At 54.8% G+C, this 15,602-nt stretch overlaps 1 protein-coding gene across 4 annotated transcripts in view; it reads right to left on the reverse strand.

Annotated features, from left to right (window-relative positions):
• Positions 1-15,602, reverse strand: part of COPG2 (COPI coat complex subunit gamma 2) — a 116,991-nt gene that overhangs the window by 28,956 nt on the left and 72,433 nt on the right. The gene's annotated exons all lie outside the window — the stretch shown is intronic.

Genomic DNA, 15,602 nt, shown 5'->3' on the forward strand with positions numbered 1-15,602 from the left:
GGACCTAGGGAGCTTTGGTTTAGGAGCTGTGATTCAGTGGACAACAGAGGTGGTGAGGCAAAATGGGATACAGAGTGAGAGGAGGGCTTTAAAAGATTTTTTTTTTTAATTTTATTTATTTGACAGACAGAGATCACACGTAGGCAGAGAGGCAGGCAGAGAGAGGAAGGGAAGCAGGCTCCCCATTGAGCAGAGAGCCCGATGTGAGGCTCGATCCCAGGACCCTGAGATCATGACCTGAGCCAAAGGCAGAGGCTTTTAACCCACTGAGCCACCCAGGTGTCCCAAGAGGAGGGCTTTAAATCCTGCATGTGGTTATTGTGAGGAACATGGCCAAGGGGGAAATAGCGGATCCAGCCCATGGCAAAGGAGAGAGGGAGGGCAAGGGCGATGGGCGGGGGTGTCTCAGGGGACCTGATGGAGAATGGAAGCTGTGAATGCGCGGGGAGGAAGAGGAGGAGGAAGTGGCAGGTCTGGTGTAAAGTCCCTTGGGCAAGGGCTTGACTGAAAGTGGGGAGAGGAGGAAGGTGAGATGGGGTGAGGCTAGGAAAAGAGCGCCCAAAGGGAAGAGGGTGGCCAGAGCCAGTGGAGGGATGGGAACGAGAGACAGCAGACAGCTTCAGGGGAGGATGTGGCCTGGCAAGACAATGGAAACAGTGTGAGCTGTGAGAGCAGGTCATGGGAGGGAGCACTTCCTGATGAAGAAGGGATGACCCAGTGCACCCACATGACAGGCATCAGGGATCTTAGAGATGAGATGCGTGGGTTCCAGAGAAGAGGTGGCCTGAGGAAGAGAGGAAGAAAAGTGTCCCATGAGGAAAGGCGGCAGGAAGGATGGCAGAATGGGGCCTTGTTGCAACTAAGTGAGAATGTCAACTCCCAGAGACAGATAAGGTGATGGGAGGCACCAAGAGGAAGAAGAAGTGTGACAGACAGGAGGAAGGCTGGACACTAATGGGGGTGGGGAGGGGAGGGGAGGGGAAGGAGAGGGAAGTGACGGGTTGAAATCCAGTCAGATTTCAGAGGTCCCAACCAGAAGGAAGTTTGGAGCTCGGGCTCCGCCAGTAGAAGCAGAGGCACTGGGTGAAAGGAGAGAGAAGGGGTAGTCAGCAGTGGGAGTGGAGCCATAGCTGTTCTGTGGCCTTGAATACTGTGGTGGCAAGGGCAGAACTTTCTGGTGGGCTCTTTACCACTGATTCTGACAACATGTGAGGGAGGGTTCAGGTCTGCATGTGGGTTAGATGGGAGGGCAAGGTGGGCATTGCTGGGTGCAGAGATGAGGGGGCACAAGCTAAGCTCCGACACTGACAAATCCATCTCATTTGACTGAGAAGGGGGCTCATTTTGCGTCCTGTGTGGTAGGTGAAGGCTACAGGATGGGGAATTGGGGGGGGGGGGAGTGAATCCACCCAGGAAGGACACAGAGAGGAGCTGTGGGCCAGGTGGAGGGAAAGGTCTAGTTAGCAGGTAACACAAATGGCCAGGAGCACCGGAAGAACAAGGATGTACAGTGGGACTGCTTCACAGATCTGATGAGAATGGATACCGCAGGAAAAGGGCCAGCGGCAAGCATGGAGAAAGACCAGACCATGGAGAAAGACCAACACACGGTGTTGCAGTGAGTCATTAAGAGTTGGAGGAAGCGGGGAGTGTGCTGAGGGGATAAGGAGAGAACGAGGCTGGAACGCAGCCAGGGGTCGGGGCGTGGCTGGCATCCGACTGTGGGCAGTGCTGGGACTTGAGGAACTGAAATTGCTGGCAAATGGCTGGAGGCTCGAGGCAGGCAAGGGGAGTGGCCACCCAGGGAGGCAGGTTGGGCTCTCACCGCAGTGATCCTTCCCTGGGATGGGGCGGTGAGCATGGGACACAATGGAAGCCCAAGAAAAGACTGAAGGGGTGAGTAGGGCTCTGTTCGAGACAAACCATAAGCAAATAAATAAATACAGGACAAAAACCTGAGCTGCTGCTGCTGGTGACAGGAGTCCGTGCGTGCTAGCAGTCTTGGGGAAGAACTGCTGGGGGAAGGGGCAGAGTGGGGAGATGGGCGGAGAGATGAAGCCCGAGCAGATGAGGTCCCCATCAGTAAGGGTGGAGGCATCAGTCAAGACTGTCAGACCAGGGGTATGAGAACTCAACACGAGGCAGTTGGCGAGGAAATGGATACAGCCCACAAGGCACTGGGAATGATGGAGGCTGTGCTAGGATCCGCCGACAAGCTTGGGACTGGAGAGCGAAGGCGGTAGCCCAGAAGCTGAGGACGCTTGAGGAATAAGACTGAGAGATGGAAGGAGCAACCAAAGGTAGTTGGGTTTTATGGACAGAAGCAGAGAGCCCTGTCCCTATAGGAAGGGGCAGACAGGATAGGAGACCGCACTGAAGGGGAGCACCTGGGAGATGCTTGGAGGGGGGAGGGAGGAGGACAGGAGGGATGGGCGGGAGGACCCAGGGCTCTCTGCAGTGGACATGGAGTGCAGTGGTGTCGGGCTGGGGTTGGCGGGGGCCAGAGCGGGAGGCCAGGCAGAGGGCGGAATGCTCTTCTCAAAGGGAGAAGGGAGGAGAACCGGGAACAGGCTCCCTGAGAGCACTGTCAGAGGAGCATAAAGGGGTCTGAATGGAAGCATGAAAGGTTCAGGGAGGGACATCTGTGGGGCCCAGGAAGACAGGACAGCGTGGGCACACAGGGGCGGGAGCACGGGCTGGAGCGGGGTTAGCACCGTGTGTCTGAGGCAGAGACGACTGACCTGGGCTGAGCAGTGGGTGCGGGATGGAGAAGGGCGCTCGACAGAGAAAACCCCGAGTCCAGTGGGACGACTCCCATAGGGTGGCTGAAGGAACATCAGGTGGCTCAGGTCAGAGGACGGTCCCTGTGCCACGTGTGCAGGGGAGATGTCAAGCAGGAGGGCCACCAAGCCAGGGCCCTGGAGGTGGGGCAGGCAAGCAGGCTGCAGCAGGTGGGAGAGTGTGGGAGAGCAGAGGTGGTCCACAGGGAGACAAGAGTGACAAAGGACAGGTGATGGGGCCTGGCAGGGAGGGCGGGAGAGGCTGGTGAGAGGATCGGGGAGTGCACTGTGCCGAGAGGGTGGCAGAGAACCCAGAGGAGGGAGTGGACATGGAGAGACCAGGAGCTGTGTGCCCCAGAGTGAGCCAGAGGCATGAGGATGCCCGTGTAGGACAACGTGCACAGCACAGGTAAGACAAGCATGGAACCTGGGAGACACAGGAGGCCAGAAGAATGAGGTCATATAGGCGGTGGCTCACTGAAATGTTGGAAGACAGCCCTGTCAGTGGATCATGGTAAGATGATGAAAGTTCAGAGAGGAGCTTAACGAAGCAACACCATCCAAAATGGTGGACCTGAAAGGTCTTGGGCAAACTGGGACAAGAGATGGATTTAGTATGGCATGTTGGGGACAAAGGTGACAGCAAGGAGGAACAAGAGGGCTGGTCCAAATGGAGATGTCAAGAAAAGCTTGGAAACGTGCTGCCTGACAGGCGTGTGATGGGGAAGTGGGATGGGACGCTGAAGGGGAAGAGGTCTCTAGGAGAGCAGAAGCAGATGTGGGGGATGGGCTGAGCCAGGTCAGTGCGCAGCCGGCATGGAAAGAGAAAGACAGCCATGGAAGGTGGTCCTTCAGAAGAGAGGTCATGGAACTCAGGAAACAAAGCAACAAGCAGCACGGAAGAGGGGAGAAAATCATGATGTACCAGGAACTCCGCGTCTGTAAAGGGGGGCACAACATAATAGAGGGAGGCTGAGGAGCCCCAATCTGGGGACAGCAGGCAGGAGGTGGGGAGAGGGCGGGGTGCCACAGCAGGAACAGAGCTGAGCTCAACAGAGTTGAACACACCACAGTTCAGACTCCTGACTACCAGGGGCCCGCAGGGGCAGGTGGGGAAAAGAGTCCCGATAACTGAAGTGAAAAACAAAAGGGGCAACACTGCCCATTAAGACAGACCCTGTACAGAAACCATGGCGGGTCACCTCAGGGTCGCTGAAGTGGGATCTCAGGTGGGTACAGTCCAGTGTGTGGACAGCAAATCTGCTTAGAAGTGGTGGGGGAGTGGGTAGGAACCAAGGTGAAAGGGACTGTAAGGAAGGAAGCCCTGTAACCCAGGGCTGAAGATGAGGGTTAGCATGGGGCGGGGATACCACACAGGGAACCAGAAAAGGGCTAAGACCTTCAAAACCAGTGGACTGTCACAGGTTTAGAGTAAGATGGTGATGAGGGTGGTGAAGGCACACAAGAGGGGAGAGCAAGGGGCAGATGGCAGGGACTGGGGCTTTGAGGACCCCTTTCCTCTGGTGGACAGCAGGTGGGGGCGAGGCACAATGGGATGCAGATTGAGAGGAGGGTCTTAAGTCTACAGGTGGGTGTGGTGAGGGGAACATGGGAAGGAGGGAAGGAGGGCAAAGGAGGTCTGTACCATGTCAACGAGGAGTGGGAGATCAAACACAATGCACTGGGTGGTTCCTCACACCTGATGGAGAGAAGGAAGCACCAAAGTCAAGGGAAGAAAGAAGAGGAGGAAGTGGAAGAACTGGGGTGAAGTCCCATGGGCGAAGGCTTGACTCAAAGGGGAGACAGAGGAAGGAGGGGAGGTGGGGTGAGGCTAGGGGAAAGGGAGCCTCACGCAGGGATTGGGGTCAGAGCCAGTAGAAGGACCAGATGAGGGACAGCAGATGGTTTTAGAAAGGACAGTGGCCTGCTGAGGGGATGGAAAGAGTGTGAGCTGAGAGCAGGTCCCAGGAAGGGAGCACACCCGGTGGTGAAGTGATGACCCAATGAGACCCCATGACAAGCTCTGGGGAGCTTTGAGGTGCTTAGGTCCTAGGGAAGAGGCAGGGTGCTCTCCCTGAGCTGAGCAGGGAAAGGGAAGGAATGCAGTCCGTGAGGCAAGATCATGGGAAAGACTGTCCAAATGGGGCCTTGATGCAGTGTGACTGGAGGGTCACACCTCAGAGGTGAAGGGAGGCACTGGGAAGGATGGAGAATGAAGTGTGGAGGAAGGGTGATGGGAGACCCAACAGGGGGAGCAAGGAGAAGAGATAACAGGCAGGAATCCATGCAGGTCCCGGTGATGCCAATCTGAAGGAGATTTCCAGTGGTGGGGCCCTCCAGTGGGAGCAGAGGCAGGGGAAAGAGGGGGGAAAGGGCTGGCGAACAGTGGCTGCTCCTATAGTCTTGAATGTTGTGGCAAGGGGATCATTTTTGGCCAGGCTCTACTACGGATCCGGCGGGGTTGGGGCGGGAGGGGGGGATCGGGGCGGGAGGGGGGATCAGGGCGGGAGGGGGGATGGGGCGGGAGGGGGGGTTGGGGTGGGAAGGGGGGATGGGGTGGGGGGCAGTACTTGGGTTGGGGTGTGGCATGGGTTTATGGGAGGGTAGGGTTGGGATCAGTGGGCATGGGAGTGGGGGTTGGGAAACATGAGCCATGCTCTGGGGACTGAAAAAAACATCTTTTTTAACTGAGCTTTTAGGCTGATTACACGTCCAGGTTTGAGGATGAAGACTATAGGCAGAAGAGAGGGCAGAAAAGACCAGTGAATCCACCTGGAGGGGACAAGAGAGAGCAGCTGCAGGAAAGGCGGAAGGAGAGTGGGCTTGGCAGAGTCACAGAAGGACGTGAGACCCACAGGGCCAGGGCTCTACAGGGACACGGTGTCACGGGTCTGAAATCAGGAGGGGTAACATAGTGTAAGGGACAATGGCAAACACCAAAAGAACAAAATTGGGGCCAGAGATATTGTTCCAGTGCCTTGTGTCCTAAAGGGTGGGGGCGGGAGGGGTGTGAGGGTGAGGGGGGACGAGAACAGTGCCCTTGTGCACACTGGGGCTTGGGGCACATCAGTGTCAAAGAGTAACTATGGAGGGGATGTATGTGGTGGTTCCAAGAGGACAGAGCCGGGGCAATGTCCAAGTGTGGGGAAACGCTGGGAATTTGAGGAACAGTGTCAGTGACAACTGGTGGGGGCCAGAGGTGCACGAGGGCGGGGCACAGCCCAGGGAGTCGGGCGGCCTTCCACTGCGGTGATTCTCCCCGAGGATGGGGGGGTGGTTTTCACCCGAGGGGGGCTGTGGGCACGGCCCCCAGGGCAGGCCTATCAGAACATCTGAGGGGGAGCAGTGCTCTGCTCAGTGCAAAAGCAAACCCAACAACATGCCCAGGCGATGACGCTGATAGGCCGTCCTGGGGGTCGTGGGTCCTCGGGTGAGAATCACTGGGTGGAAGGGGCCGAGTGGAAGGCGGGCAGAGAGGTGACGCTTGAACAGGTGAGCCCCCGGGCCGGGGCAGGTGACGGGGGAGGCCGCAGAGTCAGGGCCGTGAGACATGGGGGAGGAGGAGCCCGGCCCAGGCAGACAGCGAACAAATGGATGTAGCCGAGAAGGCCTCTGGTTCGATGTGGGGATGATGGGGGTGGGGTGGTGGAGGGTTGAAGGCTGGGGCTTCCTGTCAGCGGGTCGGGGGTGCAGACCAGTGGGGGACACTGAAGAGGAAGGCGGAGGGAGACGGCAGTGGCTGGAGCGGGGTCAGCGCCGTCCGTGTGTCTGAGGCAGAGACGACTGACCTGGGCTGAGCGGCGGGTGCGGGATGGAGAAGGGCGCGCTCAGCAGAGGAGACCCCGAGTCCAGCGGGACGACTCCCAGAGGGTGGCTGAAGGAACGTCAGGTGGCTCAGGTCACAGGACAGTCCCTGTGCCGCGTGTGCAGGGGAGACGCCGTGCAGGGGAGACGCCAAGCAGGAGGGGCGCTGAGCCGGGGCCCTGGAGGGGGGGCAGGGGAGCAGTCTGCAGGGGTGGGAGAGTGTGGGAGGGCAGAGGTGGTCCACAGGGCGACAAGAGTGACAAAGGACAGGTGATGGGGCCTGGCAGGGAGGGCGGGAGAGGCTGGTGAGAGGATCGGGGAGCGCGCTATATCGAGAGGGTGGCACAGAGCCCAGAAGGAGTGGATGTGGAGAGACCAGGAGCCGGGTCCCCCAAGTGGGGACAAGGGTGTGAGGAAGCCCTCAGAAGACCTGGGAGGATGAGGTGGTGGAGGTAGAGGCTCATTTGAAGGGTGAGTCAACCCTGTCTGTGAAGGGCATATGGAGACAAGGAAAAGTCAGACGTCCAGAGAAGCACACACTGTCTCCAGGATGATTGCCACAGAGGGGAGAGTATTTGGGGTCGACTGGGGAGCATGATGGGCAAGGTCTGGGGACACTTATTTTAGAGGCTTCATTGGGTGGACAACTGAGGTGGGAAGCCTTCCTGGGATGGAGAGAGACAGGATGGGCTCAAAATCACGTGGCCGAGCTCGGGACATCAGGCTGGGGACCAAAGCCTGGCCACAGAAGAGCACAAGGGCCGGTCAGAAGAGAGCAGATGTGAAGAAGAGACCACTGAGTCCATGGGAGGACCGGAAGGTGCTCGGGGAAGTGGGACAGGATGCTGAGGACGAAGCAGAGGGTTTCTGGAAGACAAGAGTAGACGAGGAAACAGAGGGCGGACTGTGCGAGGTGCTTCTGCATCCAGTAGGGGGAGAGCAGCCCTGCAGGGAGTAGTAGGGTGCAGGCTGGGTCAGGGTGTCCACGAGCAGAGAAAGGGCAGGGAACCTCAGGAGTGTGCAAGGGGCTCAGTGGTGAAAAGAGGGAGGCGGCCTGGAAGCTTCTGTTGGGGACATCACCATGTCTTAGGTAGGGAGAGAACTGGTGTGTGTGGTGTTCAGGCCCGATGACAGGGGCAGAATGGAGATTCCGCAGGCTGGACGTTTGGAGACGGGGCCCCCAGAGCAGGAGGAGAAGGGGACTATGATACAGGTAAACAGAGAAGTGGGGGGCAGCACAGCACATGACGACAGATCCGGCCCAGAGACCTCTAGCAGGTCCCTTCAGGGACTCAGGATGGACTCACGTGCTTGGAGTCCACTGTGTGGGTCGAAAAGATGCACAGAGTGGAGGAGTGGGTGGCAACCGAGGCAGAAGGGAGAGTGTGCAGCAGCCACAGAATCTGTGGGTGCTGCCTCAGGGGGCTGCAGGGCCGGCCTGGGGCAGGGACTGGACAGGGAGGGTACGAAGGAACTTCAAAGCAGTGTGGTGCCACAGGTTTGGTCCAGGAACATGATGGCGGCAGCGGAGGGGCCCAGGAGGAGAGCAAGGGGCGGGGTGGGGGGCAAGGTCTGGGGACACTTATTTTAGAGGCTTCATTGGGTGGACAACTGAGGTGGGAAGCCTTCCTGGGATGGAGAGAGACAGGATGGGCTCAAAATCACGTGGCCGAGCAGGAAGGAGGGCGGACAGGCATCTGGACAGTGTCAGTGGGGTGTGCAGGGTGGGGGTGCCTCCGGGGACCCAGGGGAGAAGGAATGGAAGCAAGGGAGGTGAGGGAAGGAGCACGAGCTGGAAGTCCAGGTCTGGCACAAAGTCCTGTGTGCAAGGGCTCGACTGAGAGGGAAGACAGAGGAAGGAGGAAGGGGAGGTGGGGGGAGGCTAGGGGAAGGGGAGCCTCACACAGGGAGGCGGGTCAGAGCCAGTGGAAGGACCAGAAGAGCGACAGCAGATGGTTGCAGAGAGGACAATGGCCTGTTGAGGGGATGGAAAGAGTGTGAGCTGAGCCCAGGTCCCGGGAAAGGAGCGCTTCCGATGGTGAGGGGACGACCCAATGGGACTCCATGACTCTGGGGAGCTTTGAGGTGCACGGGTCCTAGGGAAGAGGCAGGGCGCTTTCCCCGGGCTGGGGAGGAAAAGGGAAGAAATGCAGCCTGCGAGAAAAGATCTTGAGAAAGACCCTCCAAAGGGGTCTTGATGGAGTGTGACAGGAGGGTCACGTCTCAGAGACAGGCAAGGTGAAGGGAGGCACCCAGGGGACGAAGGAGAAGGGAGACAGGCTGGACACCAACAGGGTGAGCAGAGAAGAGGGAGGTGGCAAAGAAGGCGTCCGGACGCGTCTCCGAGGTGCCCCCCAAGAGGAAGCTCAGAGAGGTGGGCCAGCCGAGGGCGGCCTGAGCGGTGGCAGGGGAAGGAGGGAAGAAGAAGAGGTGGTGGCAGGAGCTGTTCCCACGGCCTTGAATATGGTGGCGAGGGTAGAACTTTTCGGCCAGGCTCTTTACTACGGATCCGGAGGGGACGGGGTGGGAGGTGGGGCTGGGGTGAGTGACAGGACTTGGCTTTGATGGGGCTGGACGTGAGGGCAGGATAGGAGCAATGGAGAGGGGTGTGGGGAGACATGGGCAGTCTCCAGACACAGAGATAAGCCCGTTCTCAAACTGAGCTTGTGGACTGATTCACACCCAGTGTTGAGGGCAACGAGCGCAGACTGAAGAGACGATGGGGAAGACTGGGGAGTCCACATGGAGAGGACAGGAAAGCAGCTGCCAGAAAGGCAGAGGGAGAGGTGCGCTTGGCAGGAGTCACAGAGGGACGTGAGGGCCAAGGCTCTGCAGGCGACCGGTGTCCTGACATATACCAAGAGAAAAACACTAGAGAAAGAGACAGCCACCAAGAGTGTCAGGGCAGGGGTCAGGAAGAGAACAGTGCTCTAGCGCACATTGGGGTTTGGGTTAGGTCACATGTCAGACAGTAAATACGGGGGGGACGCAGGGGATCCAAGGGCAGAGAGCCGGCCCGTGTCAGCCGCTGGGGCGGTGCTGGGCCTGGAGGACAAGCGTTCCCGGCCGCTGATGGAAGCAGGAGGCCAGAGGTGCGCGAGGGCGGGGCGCTGCCCAGGGAGTCCGGGCAGCCTTCCATTGCAGTGATTCTCCCCGAGGGTGGGGGGGTGGTTTTCACCCGAGGGGGGCTGTGGGCACGGCCCCCAGGGCAGGCCTATCAGAACATCTGAGGGGGAGCAGTGCTCTGCTCAGTGCAAAAGCAAACCCAACAACATGCCCAGGCGATGACGCTGATAGGCGGTCTTGGGGGTCGTGGGTCCTCGGGTGAGAATCACTGGGTGGAAGGGGCCGAGTGGAAGGCGGGCAGAGAGGTGACGCTTGAACAGGTGAGCGGGGAGGCCGCAGAGTCAGGGCCGTGAGACGTGGGGGAGAAGGAGCCCGGCCCAGGCAGACAGCGAGCAAATGGATGTAGCCGAGAAGGCCTCTGGTTCGATGTGGGGATGGGGGTGGTGAGGTAGTGGAGGGTTGAAGGCTGGGGTTTCCTGTCAGTGGGTCGGGGGTGCAGACCAGTGGGGGACACTGAAGAGGAAGGCGGAGGGAGATGGCAGTGGCTGGAGCGGGGTCAGCGCTGTGTGTCTGAGGCAGAGATGACTGACCTGGGCTGAGCAGCGGGTGCAGGATGGAGAAGGGCGCGCTCAGCAGAGGAGACCCCGAGTCCAGCGGGACGACTCCCAGAGGGTGGCTGAAGGAACGTCAGGTGGCTCAGGTCACAGGACAGTCCCTGTGCCGCGTGTGCAGGGGAGACGCCGTGCAGGGGAGACGCCAAGCAGGAGGGGCGCTGAGCCGGGGCCCTGGAGGGGTGCAGGGGAGCAGTCTGCAGGGGTGGGAGAGTGTGGGAGAGCAGAGGTGGTCCACAGGGCGACAAGAGTGACAAAGGACAGGTGATGGGGCCTGGCAGGGAGGGCGGGAGAGGCTGGTGAGAGGATCGGGGAGCGCGCTATACCGAGAGGGCGGCACAGAGCCCAGGAGTGGATGCGGAGAGACCAGGAGCCGGGTCCCCCAAGTGGGGACAAGGGCATGAGGAAGCTGGTGCGAGAGGAAGACCATGGCCGCTGAGGACCGTGGGGGAGAAGAGGGAGGCCAGCGGAGGAGGAGATGGGAGAGGTCGCGGCCCATTTAGAATGCTGTAGACAACCGAGTCGGTGCAGGGGATGGTGACAAGACGGAAGGTCAGAAAAATGCCCAGAGAAGGACCTCCTCCCAAATGGTGGCCCTGAGAAGGTAGAGGGTTTAGCATGATTTCAGCATCAGAGGGCCTCAGTATAGCTCACTGGGGACGGAGAAGCTGGTCACCCGGGGTGCAGGAAGGCAGGCCAAATAGGGAGTAGATGTCAAAGAAAAGAGCTGGGACTCCCTCACGTGCCGGGCAGGCGGCAGTGAAGTGGAGCCGAGCCCGTGTCTGAGCACAGTGATCCCGCACAGTGTGGAAAAGAGAGTGACAGCGGAGTCAGGCCGCCATGGCAGGGTGTGTCGCGGGAGTATGTGGGACAAGAAAGGGCAAGGAGTAGAGAAGCTCTGGTGGCTTCAAGGGCTCAGGTTTGATAAAAGAGCATCAGGGAGTTGGAGCAGTGCGCTGAAGAACTCCCCATCTGGGGACGCGGGCAGCTCTGGGGGCGAGAGGAAAGGCTTATGTGGTATTGAGGCCAGAAGGCAGCAGCACGCTAGGAAATAGAAGCCAGTGGGTGCGTGTTGGATGTTCAGGCACGTGCTCTGATGGGACGGCAGACAGTGCAGAGTATCTGCAGAGGAGCAGCTGCTGGACAGCCAAGCAGAAAGCACGGTGGTCCCAGGCAGCCCAAAGAACTCTGAAAGCATTGCTCCGAGCACTGGAAAATATGCACGTTGTTGATGGTGACACACTACTTACATATTTACTGTCTTTGTAATGGAAATGAGCAGATGAAAAACGGGAATAGAAGTGGTTAAAATGAAATTAAGTTGACAGTATACTTACTAATTAATTCTTGCAATTACTGAGCAACATTCTAATGGTTATGACGCACAGCGCTGCCTGTGAACTTGATCACCGTTAATGGGATAAAGGAAAATGGGAGAAATTTATAAAAATAAATTGTTGTAGGAAGACAGGTGTCTGCCTGCAAACTCTCTCAGATCATCACATGGAAGTGGGTAGATAGGTCCAGGAGAATAATGTCGTATCATCTGGAGATAAATTCATGAAGTAAAGCCTGAAGGTGCTTCACGCGCTCCTGGTGTCCAAAGATCAAGGCGCATGCCAGTCACAAGAGGAATTGTGAGTGATGAGAGTAGTCACTCGCAAGTGGAACCAAGCCTGACTGCTGCAGACAAGCGGAGGGTTTTCTCTATGGCCAAAAGAAGGGAAAAGTGGAAATGAGTGGATATGCCACCTTTTGTTGCCTTCTGGAGAGACCGTATCATGCAGGAAAGGCAGCGACAAAGATTTGTATGCCGGTGATGCTATGACAAGGGAACACATAACAGGACGGGAAGCAGGCAGGAAGTAAACAGAGAAGGGAATGATAGAAATTTCAGTGTATGTGAAGGGAGCCAGATGGGGGGGCAAGATGAGTGAGCAGGTGGATAAGGGGACTGGGAATCTTGGCCAATCTCAACATGGGTCAGACTGGAGGAATACTGGCCAGACTGCTGCCCACTCTGGTAACGGAGGCAGAGGAAGTGGTGGTTGAATACTAATGTTCTACCTGTCCTACTTGTTTAGTATTTGAATAAGAAACTGGGATATGTGCCTAGCTTGAAGGATGCAGTTTCATGAAGGGTCATGAAGAAGGATTCCAGTGAGCGGTTGTAGGTAGGTAAAAGTGAGAAACTCTGAGATGTATTTCAGTTAAGTGAAGCTGCTCATCCAGTGTGTCGGGAGCTAATATGATTAATATCGAACAGCAGACCATGGAATGGAGACTACAGACCGGCAGGGGGCTGGAGCATGGCCGGGTTGGGGGAGAGGGTGGTTCGGAGCCTGTCGGAATCCTGCAGTAGCTCAAGTGAGGATGGGTGTCAAGGACATGTTGGCAGGAAGTCAAGCCCAGCAGCAGAGAGGAGTTAGGAATTGTCACAGTGTCCCTGGTGACAGAGGGCGAGGCGCCTACACGTGTGCGGTTCAGCCGGATCTTGGGATGGATACTTTCCACTGCAGACTTTTTAAGTGAGTCATTTAAATGCGGTGAAGACGTCTGAGATGGGAAGTGTGATACACTAAGGCCGGATGGTCCCATAATGCAAACAGAGGGGTCACAGTGATTCGGAACAGGGAGTGGGACAAAAAGCTCAACAGGCAGGGGTCAGCGAGAGGAAAAGGCTTGTAGGATGTCGCACACGTCATCTGAGTGCAGTAAAGCCTCAGGGGAAAGAAAGTTGCTGGATGGGAGAGGACGCTAAGAAAGAAGGCTGCCTTGAAGGCTTTTCTAAGCATTTTGGCATAAAGGAGGAACAGCTGGAGGACAGAAGATGACCAGTAGGACTCACAGAATTGAGATCTGTGATACCGATAACTTTCCCCACACTGCCCACAATCTGAGGGAAGGACTTATGGGACCATCTTGGTGTTGGGTTTAGGTAAATCTTGTCAGATGGGGTTTAGATGTTTTGTACACATATATAGTAAGGGGGGAGAGAGAAAAGCTCAAGATACAGCAAAGATCAGGGTAAGTGCTAGGATAGCTCTCTGGAGGTTGGAGGGTGTGTGTCCTTGTGAACTGTGATAGACTTGAAAGAAGAAAGAGAGGAAGTGGGTAGTTCCAGATGAAGCAATAACAACTTCCATTTATTGAGTATTTACTGTGTGTCTGGTACCATGCTAATCATCTTATGAATTTCATTTCATCTTTGAAACAGTCCTAAAAGGTTTACAGAGAATTAATAATCTGTCTAAGTTACCCAGTCCATATGTAGCAGTCAAAATCCAGATCCCAATCTATCTCCCAAAAATCTATCTATCTCTGTCTTTCTATTATGCTATACAGTTTTCGAGTTGATAGAAATCGCGATCTGTGTAATTTCTTTTTTTCTTTTTCTCTTCTGTGGTTGTGTGAAAAATAAACTTTTTGCAATTAGTAGAAGTGATGTATAGATCTTCAGGTGATTGGAAAAATTCATAGTATTTGCGGTGGGGAAAATGCAAAATGGCGGGGTGGGGGGGGATAAGAAGACTCTTATTACCATCTATGCCCTGGTATTTCACTTCTGTTCTTTGCACAGCAAAGACTCTGAATTGGCCATTGATTAAAAATGTGCGAATTTCTGACCAAACTAAAGAATAGAAAGGAGTTTTGTTTTACGCAGGCATGTGATGGGTCAAATATAAATTGACTACTAACAATTAAGTTTTAAAGGTCCAAGTGTTGAAACAAAATTCCATTTCTTTTCTCCAAGATGCAAGGACAAGAGTTACTCTAAATAAGAGTTTAACACCAATCAGCAAACCCCTTGAAAAGTTTAATAGGAAACAAAAAAAATTCTCCAAGTGCCAAATTTTTATAAATAAAATACTAACAAACCATCAAGCAAAGGAGTCCACAGCCAGCAGACCAAAGGTTGAAACCTCTGGGCTAATTTGTAAGATCTACGCTTTAAAAATAAATTAACTCTTTAGAAAGGAGGGGTGAGAAAGCCTTCCCTATGCTTCTTTTCTTGGTAGAAATGTTTTCTCTTATTGTTGTGGTTGTTTTCTCCTGTACAATGTAATTTCTGTAATTTCGATATTGTTGTTTTCTGTATTTTGATATTGTAAACTTGTATTTCTTGTATTCTGTGAAGACCACTCCCTGGAGTGTGAGGCACCTGAGTTGTCGACTATCCAAGTGAGCCTGGGGAAATGGAAGGAGCTAGTATTCTCAGTTGGGAAGAGTTGGATTCTTCAGTGAGTTCGACATTTCACTTCCCTTTAAAATTAAATTGCAAAGTAATGGCATCCCTTAAAAAAAGGAGAAACCTTAGAAGTGCAATAAGGGGAGGAATTCTGAAAAAAGGAGAGGGGGCTATTGGAAAAAAGAAAAAAAAAAGATAAAACACCGTTTCCCAGTTTCCCAGGATGATGGTGGAAGCCACAGGGCCATGTTAAGACTGGGCCCCGATACTGGTTTAGAACAAGGGTGAATAAAACTGGCTTGACTTCAGAGTACGGCCAGCTTCATTAGTGGCTCATGGACATCCTTTAGATGAATGTCAGAGGGAAACGACCAGGAGAGCAAGTGAAGCCAAAAGGGGCTGGAGCTAGAGAAACTGCATAAAGGGATAAAGAAGGTGATTAAAAGTCAAAGTCAGATGGCTTGATGCTTGAAGGAGAAATACCGGAGGCCAGAGAGGAAAGTGCCTTCCTACCCAGGGGGTTAGAGATCCCGAGTGGCTGCAGAAGAGAACAGCAGGTCCGCCGAGGGCCAGAAGGAACCACCTGGGATTCAGACCCAGAAATGGTGCCAACTCGAATCTACCTCGTGCTAGAGAGAGTAGCCTGGTCTATCGTCCAACACAGAAGAGATTGGGCAGGGGCTCCCAGAACCAACAACTAAAAAGGGAGTTGGGAGAGGAGCTAAGAGAAGGCAGGTTAAGCCCCAGACAGAACTGAATGATGACCAGGGATAACTATTTACTAGTACTTTTACAATTTCTTGTAACTCTGTAACTTCTTTCCCCAGTATTTGTGAATTTTGTTAACTTCTGTTTTCTCCTGTACCAGTAGTAAAAATGTTTCTTCGTGTACTAGTAGTAAAAATTGTTTTTTTGTGTACTAGTAGTAAAAATTGTTTTTTTGTGTACTAGTAGTTAAAAATTGCTTTTTTGTGTACTAGTAGTAAAAATTGTTTTTTTCCTGTACTAGTAATAAAAATGGTTTAAAACATAGATGTGATATGTGTGTTTATTTCTGTAAAAACTGGGTAACAGTGTCGAGAAGTGGAGTGAATGTGGGAAGAGAAGAATCCAGGCGGGAAAATGGGAAAAGAAATCACGTACAATAAATAC

The sequence above is a fragment of the Mustela putorius genome, unplaced genomic scaffold (genome assembly GCF_011764305.1).
Source record: "Mustela putorius furo isolate JIRA1106 unplaced genomic scaffold, ASM1176430v1.1 tig00003845_pilon_pilon_pilon, whole genome shotgun sequence".
NCBI classification, from domain to species: domain Eukaryota; kingdom Metazoa; phylum Chordata; class Mammalia; order Carnivora; family Mustelidae; genus Mustela; species Mustela putorius.